Source organism: Oratosquilla oratoria, chromosome 39, assembly GCF_046742065.1.
Source record: "Oratosquilla oratoria isolate Oo_2021 chromosome 39, ASM4674206v1, whole genome shotgun sequence".
Taxonomy (NCBI): domain Eukaryota; kingdom Metazoa; phylum Arthropoda; class Malacostraca; order Stomatopoda; family Squillidae; genus Oratosquilla; species Oratosquilla oratoria.
Window position 1 is genome coordinate 31316737 of NC_134815.1, and position 12500 is coordinate 31329236.

Consider the following 12500-nt stretch of genomic DNA (forward strand, 5'->3'; position numbering starts at 1 on the left):
TTTGAGATGAGGTGCCTGAGAAGTATGATAGGAGTTACTAGGCTGGATAGATTGAGAAAAGAGGAGGTGAGGAGGAGAACGGGAGTGGAAAGGGAGTTGAGAGATAGGGTTGATGAAAGAGTATTGGAATGGTTTGAACACATGGAAAGAATGAGTGAAGAATGATTTGTAAAAAAAAAAGTGTGGAAGGCAGAAGTAGAAAGAGTGAAAATGCGAGGACGACCAAGGATGAGATGGATGGATGAAGTAAAAGGGGCGAAAGAGGAGAATGTCTGTTGGGGAAGGACGGGAGAAGACAGAAGATAGGGGTGAATGGAGCATGGTTGTGTATGGATGATGCTGTGATGCGTGAAAGGGAGTGGATGGGAGATGGGCGGGGGGGGGGGAGGGAGTATGTGTGAAAAATATTTTGACGCAGGGCGAGGGAATTTCTCCCCGTCTTCTCCTTTTCTGCATGAGGGGACGGAGAGGGGGGAGGTCACCGATTAAATGAAGCGGCCTTGCTGTGGATGTGCTGTATCTTGCAACACTGCATCTAACCCAGGGTACTGTGCGAGATGCAGGATTGACCCGTCATCCAGTAGGAGCCAAGATAAGAGGGAGGGAGGAAGTGGTGGTGAACTGGAGTGGAATATGTTGTGATGTAATGTGTGGGACTAGATTTTATGCCTTTTTGTTTTTTTGGCTACCTCACTTGTGAGGGGGAAAAGCCTTTGGTGTATATATATATATATATATATATATATATATATATATATATACACACATTTTAACAACCACAATGCACTTTAATTCTAAGCCATCAAAGGCCGACATGCAGAAATTGAAATACGGTACTGCCAAGGACTCGAACCCGGCATCCTCATGACAAGTGCGGCAGTGACTTACCAACTAGGCTATCAAGAGAGATATAAGTTCAGCGCAATTTTTCTTATATATTTGTATGCTCGAGTTACATACACATACATGAAATTTTGCGTTCAACCCATCTCCACTATGATAGTACAATTGGAAGTATACAAACGCGGGAAAGTATTTGTACAACACTGAATGGGTCCCAGTGATTAGAGATACATTTTAACAACCGCAATGCACTTTAATTCTAAGCCATCAAAGGCCGACATGCAGAAATTGAAATACGGTACTCCCAAGGACTTGAACCCGCCATCCTCATGACAAGTGCGGCAGTGACTTACCAACTAGGCTATCAAGAGAGATATAAGTTCAGTGCAATTTTTCTTATATATTTGTATGCTCGAGTACATACACATACATGAAATTTTGCGTTCAACCCATCTCCACTATGATAGTACAATTGGAAGTATACAAACGCGGGAAAGTATTTGTACATGAGGATGCCGGGTTCGAGTCCTTGGCAGTACCGCATTTCAATTTCTGCATGTCGGCCTTTGATGGCATAGAATTAAAGTGTATTGTGGTTGTTAAAATGTATCTCTAATCACTGGGACCCATTCAGTGTTGTACAGATACTTTCCCGCGGGTATATTATATATGTGTGTATATATATATATATATATATATATATATATATATATATATATATATATACATGTATATATATATGTATATATACATATATATATATACATATATGTACATACATATATATATACATATATATGTATATATACGCATATATATATGCATATATATATATACATGTATGTATGTATATGCATATATATATATGTATATATATATATACATATATATACATATATATATACATATACATATATATACATATACATATATATACATATACATATATATAACAACCATAATCTACGACAACCCCCGTACCTGTTCCCTGGTCATGGAAAACAATCTGGAAATGGCAGCACATTATCGAGAACCAATGTTATATATGAATACTGTTGTACTTCTGGGGACTGCGCTGCCAACTAAGTAGACGGTTGTCTTTGCATTTACAACAAGGAGCAATTAAACAACACCAACTCCAATACCACCAGGATAATTGATAGTGAGATTATTGTGAATAACACTAAGATAGTCGCACATTGTAACAAAATAAAGGAACTAAAATTGCCAGAAGCCATCCACATGAGGGAAAGAGCTCCAATAATCAACATACAATCTAAGATGACTTCTGCTATTCCTCTCTTTAATTTCTCAACTAGATTTAGAGCCCATCGGCAGCAACACCCACCTCCTTCCTCTCCCCCTCCTTCATATCACCACCCCTCTCTTGACCAGCGGGCGTCCCTGCGAGACGAACCATCCTACCTGACTCTCCCCCTCTCCCTCCCCCTTCCCTTCCCTCTCCTGAGCGAAGTGTCCGCCCACGCAGGTCAACACGATCCTTTCAGCGTTCTCAAGCGGCCTATACTTAAATCCATGTTGTCTGTACAAAATTGTCAATTGTGCGTTATGTAGCTGTGTAAGACTGACATAATTTTGTATACTATTCTGAAGATGACTCTCTGAAGTCGAAACGTCAATTAAATATGGAAGAATATGGAAGGCTTGTATTTCCCGAACCCCTTGAAATGAGATCTACTGTGAGAAAATTTTTGAATCTCAGTAGGAAAATTAATCATTGTCAAAATGCTGTCGTGTTTAAGATAGTGTGTATTAGTAAGGATCTGCGCCCGAAATATACAACATATTATATATATATATATATATATATATATATATATATATATATATATATATATATACAGTACATATATATATATATATATATATATACATATTTTTTGTAGAAAAAATATGTTAAAGGATTAAAAAATAATAGTGTATGATGTCTATTTTAAGCTTAACAGGCAGTGGGTCGACATCAAGCAATTTTCTAATTATATGTTTGTTATCCTCCTCTTCCATTCATTTATCATGGTTCGCATTAATGCGTACTGAGCGATGCTAATAGAATGAACGTTTCGTTTTGCAATTCGTATATAAAAGACCAATTTACTGTCGGTATGGTTGTCCATTGTAGCGCACTGCAATACATTTATAGTCGTTGCCTTGAAAGTAACATTGAAATTGTAAAGTGTGCCGTACAGAAGTACAAAACTTATCATAAGAACGAAAAAATGGATGAGACTGCAAGAGACCATAGTGCCTACATTAGACAGTTCCATGTCCCTTACCACATGCCATCCCAATCCTTAAAATTATCTTATGTTTTCTTAAAACAACTAATAGTTTCAGCTCTGACTACACGGTTACTATGTCAGTATCATTCGTCAACCATTCTGTTGGCAATTTTTTCTTTCTTTCCTTTTCTTTCTTCAATCCCAATTTATCCAATTCTAATCCATTATTACGAGTCCCACCCTGCCGACATCATATACTAAAGTTCTAAAATATTATGAAAAAAAATAATAAACTCATAACGTTTTACTTAAAAAAGAAAGTATACTCGTGGAATCTGTGATATATTCCTAATTTGAAAATAAAAAATATACATCTGAAACATAAAGTTTTTTTTAGTTTTATTCAAATTGATCAAAGGGTATTGAAATGATAAACCCAGGGGTTTTGCATGTAGGTACGTGGAAGAGCATTGCAAACCACAAAGTCTATGAATAGGGAGGATAAACTTCCCAATGTTGCGATGTCATGAAGCACTGTACTAAAAGTCAAAACTCATTTGAGCAAATACGAAAGCATAACGATACAGACTGATCCTCTTTCCACCTCTTTCTTCTTCTTTAGTTTTTTATTTCTTCTTTAGTTTTTATATTTTTGCCAGCCTTGCTGAGACAAAGGATTACAAAGGATTACAAAGGCAAAGCATGCCGACAGGAGACCTTTTGATCCATATCTAGGTCGGATGCAAAAAAAAAAAAAAAAAAAAAAAAAAAAAAAAAAAAAAAAAAAAAAAAAAAAAATGTATTAATAATAAATTAAAACTATAACAATGTAAATAACAATTAAAATACATAAATAAATGCATTGGTATAGTTGAATAACAAACAAACAGGTAAATAGTAAATGATAATAAATTGACATATAACTAATAATAAATGAAAATCAGACAGACAAATTATAACAAAACAAAAACAAATAATATAACATAAATTATAATAATTACAGCATCTTACTTAGGTATTTATCTAAATGATTCTTAAAGCTTCGAACTGAACTACATTGCACTACCTGTGCAGGAAGTTTATTCCATTCATTAACTACACGGTTGGCAAAGTTGTTTCTACCTACTTCCAATTTGAATCTATTTCCGGACAGTTTGAGACCATTGTTTCTTGTCTGATTCTCATTCAATGTGAAAATTTGGTCACTTTTGATGTTGTCAATTCCCTTTAAAATCTTAAAGACCTGTATCAAGTCACCTCTGAGTCTACGCTTTTTTAGGGAAAACAGATTCATGTGCTTAAGTCGATTTTCGTATGATTTATTTTTGATATTTGGAATCAGTTTTGTGGCTCGCCGTTGTACTTTTTCCAGTCTGTCAATGTCTTTAATGAGATTCGGTGACCATACGGAAACAGCATATTCCAAATGTGGACGAACTAACGATTTATATAGCTTGTTAATGAGTGATGGACTTTTGAAATCAAAAGATCGCGCAATCAATCCCAGAATCTTATTTGCTTTCTCAGAGGCTGAAATACACTGCTTGGATGATTTGAGGTCGTTACTGATAATTACGCCGAGATCTTTTTCACTATCCACTTTTGTTAACGAATTTCCAAATAACTTGTAATCGTACTTGCTGTTATTTTTACCTATGTGCATTACCTTGCATTTACTTGTGTTAAATTTCATTAGCCACTTTTCAGACCATTGCTGTAATTTATCTAAATCTTCTTGAATATCTAATTGGTTTGAGTGATCATTTGCCACTCCGCACAGTTTTGTATCATCAGCAAATTTGGAAACAGTAGATTTTAGTCCATGGTCTATATCATCTATATATACTATGAATAGAAGTGGCCCAAGAACGGAACCCTGAGGAACTCCACTTGCAACACTTTTCCATCCAGAAGTTTTTCCATTTAAAACAACTCTCTGTTTTCGACCTTTCAACCAATTACTAGTCCAACCTAATAGGCTACCACTTATTCCATGCAAAGCTAATTTAGTAAGTAGTCTTTCGTGTGGGACGGTATCAAAAGCTTTTGCAAAGTCTAGATATATTAAATCTATATTGTTTCTTTTGTCAAAATTCGAGACAACTGTGTTGTAGAATTCGAGTAAGTTAGTCACGCAAGAACGTTTCCGTCTGAAACCATGTTGGCTATCATTTATCAAACGGTTACTTTCTAAATGATATTCGATAGCATCTCTGATGATAGTTTCCATTATTTTTCCTACGATCGAAGTCAAACTAATAGGCCTATAGTTATTTGGTTTCTTTTTGTCACCTTTTTTGAATATGGGAGTAACGTTAGCTAGCTTCCATTCTCTTGGGACATCTCCGGATATGATGGATTTCTTTCCTTCTTTTATTGATTTCGTAATCATTTTCTGAATGAGGGGACGGAGAATGGAAGTCGCCGATTAAATGAAGCGGCCTTGATGCAGATGTACTGTGTCTTCCTACATTGTTTCTGACCCAGGGAAGTGTGCGGGATACAGGGATGACCCGTCATCCATGAGAAGCTAAGATGAGAAGGGGAAAAAATGTGGTGGATGGGAGAGGAATGGGTGGGAGTAGGTACGTGCCTTTGACTTTGGCTACCTCCCTTATAAGGGGGAAAATCTCTTGGTGCAATATATAGACAGAATAATAATTCGCAATTATTCCATAGTTATTCCCTTGCTCGCAGGCAGAGCGGGTTAGAGCGTCGCCACTTGCGGCGGAGGTCAAGGTGATGGCGGTTTGAATCATGCCACCAGCGTGTTGGACCCAGGGTATGGTTCTTTCAATTCCACGATACAAAGTCCTATAAGGGGCACCGTCCTAGCCTCCTGAGTTCTGATGGGGGTTAGGGGTGGGGGGTGGGGGGTTGTTCGCGGCGTTAAACTGAATCCTCACCATATTACCTTGCATGGAGGAGGATCACTGATTACATGAGCTAAGAATACAGTCACTATTTTCGGGACTTTGATGAAACCCCTTAGGGCCAGAGTTACGTAGCTTTCTTTTATGACAGGAGGCTAAATACCATCACAAGCAAATAAATAGATAAATAAATGAATAAATAAAATAAATAGCTAAATAAATAAATAAACAATTTCCACTAACCTTCCTTTCTTCTGATTTCCTTAAACCTCTCCTTTACCATCTCTGTGACTTCACCTCTTCTTCTGTGTGACCATTGTCCCCAAGGATAGAAGCACTGGTTACGGCCAGGGAAACTCTCTCCATCGCTTTTATCAACTGGCACTAGTGTCTATGTGCACAGGCAGACTGGAATATAATGAAAGAGTAATGTGAGAACATCATATCACTCACGGCAATCCTAAGAAACAAAAATGCAGTGTATGCTGCTTCACAGAGTACAAAAATCTCCAACGATTCTGAGATGCGCACAGATAGATTGAAACATAATGAAATAATAGGCTGAGAACACCATATAATTTATGACAATCCTAAAAGGATATATATATAAAAAGTGATGATGATGATGATGATGATGATGATGATGATGATGATGATGATGATGATGATGATGATGATGATGATGATGATGATGATGATGATGATGATGATGATGATGATGATGATGATGATGATGATGATGATGATGATGATGATGATGATGATGATGACGACGACTACGATACCAAAATAAAATAACAATTATTATAAGTATGCAGTGTCAACTTTACAGCATACATTCACAAACAAAAACCTCCAACCTCTCTCTCCGAGATGATTTCCACAATGCAAACAAATCCACATAGTTCATGCACTCTGTCTGTTTCCTTATAGAGTTGTTGTCTTGGAATGGAACGGACACTTTCCTTGGGTGCATATGTTTTCACAATCAACATCTAGAGGTAGAAGAAGTGTGTGTAAGGACTTTTTCGCGTGCCTGTACGCGAGGATGCCTGAGGAACGCTGTGCATAAATAAGTCGGGCACTGTCCTCATATTATGTATGTGTGTGTGCATTTGCACACTCTTTGCATGTGTGCAAACAAAAATGGCTACGTAACCTCTTCATCCCAGTCTTCTTCTTCTTTTCCTTCTTTATCTTTTTTATCCTTCTTTTTCTTTTCCTTTCTCTTTTCCTTTTTCTTTTTTCCTTCTTTTTCTTTTTCTTTTCCTTTTTCTTCTTCTCCTCTTCATCCGAGTCTTTTTCTTCTTCTTCTTCTTCTTCTTCTCCTCTTCATCCCAGTCTTCTTCTTCTTCTTGTTTTTGTTCTTCTTCTCTTTTCCTCTTCATCCCAGTCTTCTTCTTCTTCTTCTTCCTTTTCTTCTTCTTCTTCTCCTCTTCATCCCAGTCTTCTTCTTCTTCTTCTTTCTCTTCTTCTTCTTCTTCTTTTTCTTCTTTTCCATCTTCTTCCACGCCAGTCTCCAGCTGAGGGCCAATCTTGACACACTCTTATTAGAGGTGGCTGGATCACTTAAACTCCATGTTTATTTCTTATTATCTTTTCTTTTTTATACCAAGTCTCCGTTTGTTTTTCTTCAACTTTATGTTTACTTCCTTTTATCTGTTCATTTTCTTTCCTTGAACTATGTTTACTTCCTACATAATTCAATTTTTCTACCAAGCTCTCATTTATTTTTATTAAACTTGATGTTTATTTCCTACTGTCTTGTCTTCTTTATATATAGTCTTCCATGGTTTTTTTTTATTAATTTTTTATGGTCTGGGCTTTGGCTATCTTATCTGGTAGTTTATATCATCCATTCTTTATTCTGTAGAGGGGAATGTACTCTAACATCCTTCTCACCATATTTTTATGGAAACTTAGTTTAATTCATAATACATCTATGAAGAAACACGTATTGAATACAGTGAAACTGCATAATTATTATCTAATTAATATTCCTTTTATAAGGAAACGTCTAAACATAAAGTATGTTGATCCATACACATATGATATCATAATTAGACTAAACTGTATATATTACTGACTACCAAGAAATATAACAAAATACAGAAGGCTACATAATAAAACTGATAGACTTATATAGAAAAATCAATATTACATAACTCATAAATCAATATCCTTCATCGAATGCTAATAAAAAGATAATTCAAAGACAAGATGACTATTAAAGTACCTTGATCCGGTAAACAGTGTTTAAAAAGCAGACTAACCTCATTTGAGCTCTGGATCAATATTAAAATAAGATAGACACTGAACATGTGAACCACGTTTCAATAAAATAACAAAAGATTACTTGAGAACTGTTCCTGAAGACAAAATTTCACTTCTTCTCAGCCCTCTCTCATCTTAGCCCATTTTATCATAGTGTGAATGATATTTTGACGCAGCCCGAAGGGATTTCCCCCCCGCTTTCTCTACTTTTACATGAATGGGTGGAGAGGGGGGGGGGTTGCCGATTAAGTGAAGCGGCCTTACTGTGGATGTACTATGCCTCACTGCATTACTTCTGACCCAGGGTAGTGGGCGGAGTACAGGGATGACCCGTCATCCATGAGGAGCTAAACAAAAAAACAGAATATAAAATCAAATAAGAAGAACAGTCAGAAAATCGAAAACAAGCAAAGCAGGCCTGTCTGAGAAGAATTCCTACATGGCGGCAAAATATCACTTCCATTTTCTTTTCTTTTCCTCGAGTTTACTTATTTCCTTATCAACATTGAAGGCTGTTTGGGCTTTTGATTTTGAGTTAGCAACAAAATAAATGATCAAGCAGTACTTCATTTCATTATCCCTTATCCTTCTAGTAATGAGATCCTAACCAGAATCAAGGTGGTGCTACACTGCCTAGACCTGACTACGGAGATGCCCTCAGGGTCTGAAAAAGGGCTAAGAGACACTTGTCGTAGGAGGCGGGCAGCAACAACACTCCAGAAGCTAAGAAAAAAGTTCCGTTATGTCAGTTCTAGACCCGCGCTTAAATCTCGACTTTCTTTTGTAGATTCTTGCTCTGGTTTCTTCGTGTAACAGCTTCTTTCTGCCGAGGGAGGGAACGAGGCACTACATTTCGTGACTAACCGTGGAATGGTGACGACTTCCGTACCCGGGGCCATTTGGCGCGTGCAAAAGGGTACAACCCATTACTGAGGTCCTTCATTAGTTACATACTGTACCACGCTCAGTAGTATGCATAAATGTATATTTGTATTTATGTATGTGTGCCTTGTGAAATTTGTGTATGTATGTATGTATGTATGTATGTATGTATGTATGTATGTATGTATGTATGTATGTATGTACAGTATATATGTTTGTTTGTGTGTGTGTGTGTGTGTGTGTGTGTGTGTGTGTGTGTGTGTGTGTGTGTGTGTGTGTGTGTGTGTGTGTGTGTGTGTGTGTGTGTGTGTGTGTGTGTGTGTGCAAACCTGAACATATGGGTGCGTGTGTATGCATATGTGCATGCTCGAATGTGTGTGCGCATGTGTATAAGCTTGCACATATGCGTGCGTGAATGTGTATTTATATGTATTTGTGTATGCATATGTTTGTGCGTGCGTGTGTGTGTGTGTGTGTGTGTGTGTGTGTGTGTGTGTGTGTGTGTGTGTGTGTGTGTGTGTGTGTGTGTGTGTGTGTGTGTGTGTGTGTGTGTGTGTGTGTGTGTGTGTGTGTGTGTGTGTGTGTGTGTGTGTGTGCGCGCGCATGTGTGTGTGTTCCCTCACCCTTGAAGTAATGCCCGGGGATATGGTGTTTGTACACGTGTCCGCGAGTGACAGCCAGAGCGCGCAACCGTTTGTAACAGTCTAAGAGTTCGAATGCCTTTCCTTTTTGGACTTCGCTAAAGCATTTGTCAGGATCGCCTCACCACATCACCTTAAGGAGACCAACCACCCCTTGCTTAATTATCGAAATGAGTGATTAGAGTATCGCAAAGAGTCGTTTACCTCAGTCTCTACAGTGTGACTAAAGGTCCCTTGTCATTTACAGTCACGTGAAGCATAACTAAAATGATAGGGGGTAAGGCAACATCGTTTGTTTGTTGAGAATGATCCATACACTCTAGGATCTTGCCACATTCGTCCCTCTACTCCTTTCTCCTACTCCCCCTCTCCTTCTCTTCCCCCTCTCCTCCCTCTTTCTTCTCTTACTTCTTCTTCTCTTCCCCCTCCTTCCGTTCCTCCTATTCCTCCCTCATCCTCATCCTCTTCCTCCCGTTCATTCTCCCTCTTTCTTCTCTTACTTCTTCTTCTCTTCCCCCTCCTCCCGTTCCTCTTCCATCCTCCTCCTCTTCCTCCCGTTCATCCTCCTCCTCCTCCTCACTCCTTTTTCTCTTACTTCTTCTCTTCCTCCTCCCGCTCTTCCTGTTCCTCCTCTCTCCTTCTCCTCTTCCTCTCGCTCATCCTTTACTCCCTCCTCCTCCTCCTCCTCCTTCTCCCGCTCTTCCTTCTCCCTCCTCCTCCTCCTCTTCTCCCGTTCATCCTCCTCCCTTCCCTCCTCCTCCTCCCTCTCCTTCTCCTCCCCCCTCATCCTTCCTTCTCTTTCTCCTCCCTCTCCCTCCTTCTTCTCCTCCTCCCCCTCCTCCTCTTCCTCCTCCTCTTCCTCTTTCTCCTGCTACTTCACATCATTCTGCCTTACTTAACCCAATCCACGTGTTCTGTCCCCCTCATCACCAATCACTTCTCTCTGCCCTCCCTCCCTCCCTCCCTCCCTCCCAATCGTTCTTCTTCTTCGCCCTCCTACTCCTCCTACCAACCATTCATTTTTTGTCTTCCTTTTTCTCGTTTTTCAGTGGCTTCTGTCCGCCCAGTGTCCCTCCCCCTCGCCCTCCCTACCTTCCTCCTCCCCCTCCACTCCTCCCCCACCCTCACCCGCATCTCCATGGCACAGCCCTGATATGTACAAAATCCCCCACAAGGACTTCGAAGCGTTATGTTGGCCTATTGTCCCGGTGAGTGGGTGGGTGAGCCCCAAACATAACGAGGCTGAAAGGCCAGCTGTACTTCTATGCTATAACAAGTAATTGTTCGCCCACACACCGCCATTATGATGCAATACGCCTGCATAACACCTCAAAGTTCTTGTGAACGATTCTGTACATCACAACCCCCTCTCCCCTCCCCGCGTCCCAAATCCCCTCTCGTCTCTTCCCCTTCTCTCCCCTTTTCCCCTTCCTTCCCACACATAACCACCTCCCCTATCCTGACCCGCCATCTCCCCTCTTTCCTCCCCTTTTACATTCCATTACCCTCACCCCATGACGCCACCTTCCCCTCTTCCCCATTCCCTTGTCGTTACCCGTGACACAACAAACCTAAGCCTGCGTCTCCCCTTTCCCTCCTCCTCCTCCTCTTCCTCTTTTCCCTCCCATTCTCTTCCCCTCTCTTCCTCTTCCTCCCATTCCTTAGCTACAGATCTTCGGTTAGAATTACTTGCTCCAGTATAGAGTGAATGATCTATTATTATAGTATTAGATTAGGTTAGGCACCGAACAGCCATGTTAGAACCAATAGATCCTCCTCCTCCTCCTCCTCCTCCTACTCCCTTCTCCTCCTTCTGCTTCTCCTCCTTCCCTCCTCCTACTACTCCCTCCTCCTCCTACTCCCTCCTCCTCCTTCTCCTCCTACTCCCTCCTCCTCCTCCTACTCCCTTCTCCTCCTTCTCCTCTTCCTCCTCCTACTCCCTTCTCCTCCTCCTCCTTCTACTCCCTCCTCCTCCTTCTTCCTCCTCCCTACTTCTTCTCCTCCTCCTTCTCCACCTCCTCCTCCTAAATCCTGCACAGTGGAAGCATTCAAGAGACGGCTGGATGTCTTCCTACTACAAGAAACAGGAGACACACACCTCCCACACCGTCCTACAGTAAGACGTGGCCCCACTACAACAAGCAAGCCGGTACGTCGTACACCACGTCACAGCGGCAGTTCATGTAGCTGAGGCGAAGACGTCGAGATCTCCATAAAGTAACACAAGGTAACCTAAGGTAATCCAAGGTAATCTAAGGTAATCCGTTGCTGTTCGATTGTCCACGTAACTCCTCCTCCTCCCATCCTCCGTTTTCTCTCTCTCACTCACTTCCCTAAACACTGACACCTTCAGAACACATCTAGTCAACTCCCGTCCTCTCCCGTCTTATTCCGTCCCCTCCCGTCTCCTCCCTGTCCCTCCCCTCCCCACCCCTCCTCTCCCCTCCCCCTCCTCTCCTCTCCCCCCCCTCCGTCTACCTCCGTTCCCCAGCCCACATAACTGTGGTTATGGAACATTGAAGCCAATCTCAACCTTATTTCTTCCTGGCATAAGGCTGTTATTTGTCCCAGAGGGCTTTCTTATGCCAAAGCGTTTCGTTTAACCCTTTCCGTAGGGCGGCGACAAGACCTTGCCTGAATGAATTCTCCTGGTGCCAAATGGAACTGGTGAGTGTTGGCGTCTCGAGAGACAATTGATGCTTTATTCTGGCTGACGCCAGGCGATTTTATTCAGCTTTTGGGTACAA

At 40.5% G+C, this 12500-nt stretch overlaps 1 long non-coding RNA gene across 1 annotated transcript in view; it reads right to left on the bottom strand.

Annotated features, from left to right (window-relative positions):
* The window catches only part of LOC143020334 (uncharacterized), a 44065-nt gene that overhangs the window by 17190 nt on the left and 14375 nt on the right, over positions 1-12500 (bottom strand). The window contains exon 2 of the long non-coding RNA XR_012965892.1: positions 6200-6364. This is a non-coding gene — a long non-coding RNA (uncharacterized LOC143020334). The remainder of the gene's footprint in view (positions 1-6199; positions 6365-12500) is intronic.